Here is a 576-nt window from a genome sequence, read left to right as displayed (position 1 = left end):
TCTCTCACTGACTGTGTGTCTCTCTGTCTCGCTCTCTCTCTGACTGTGTGTGTCTGTCTCTGTCTCTCTCTCTCACTGACTGTGTGTTGTATCTCTCTCTCTCTGACTGGTGTGTGTGTGTCTCTCTGTCTCTCCTCTCTCTCTCCTCTCTCTCTCTCTCTAATGTCTGTCTCTCTAGTGCTGTCTCTCTCTGTCTCTCCGTGACTGATGTGTGTATCTCTCTCCCGCTCTCTCTCTCTCTCTGACTGGTGTGTGTCTCTCTCTGACTGATGTGTGTGTATCTCTCGCGCTCTATCTCCCTCTCTCCGTGACTGATGTGTGTGTATCTCTCACGCTGTATCTCTCTGTGTCTCTATCTTGCCCCCTCTCCTCTGTCTCAGAGTCTCTAACTGTATGTCTCTCTCTCACGCTCTCTCTCTGACTGTCTGTCTCTGACTGACTGTATGTGTCACTCTCACTGACTGTGTGTGTGTGTCTCTCTCTCACTGACTGTGTGTCTCTCTCTGTCACTGACTGTGTGTGTCTCTCTGTCTCTCTCTCACTGACTGTGTGTGGCTCTCTCTCTCTCTCTCTCTC

Source organism: Rhincodon typus, unplaced genomic scaffold (genome assembly GCF_021869965.1).
Source record: "Rhincodon typus isolate 14 unplaced genomic scaffold, sRhiTyp1.1 hic_rhity00000054, whole genome shotgun sequence".
In the NCBI taxonomy this organism is placed as follows: domain Eukaryota; kingdom Metazoa; phylum Chordata; class Chondrichthyes; order Orectolobiformes; family Rhincodontidae; genus Rhincodon; species Rhincodon typus.
The sequence above is the reverse complement of the archived record's forward strand: the minus strand, read 5'-3'. Positions refer to the sequence as shown.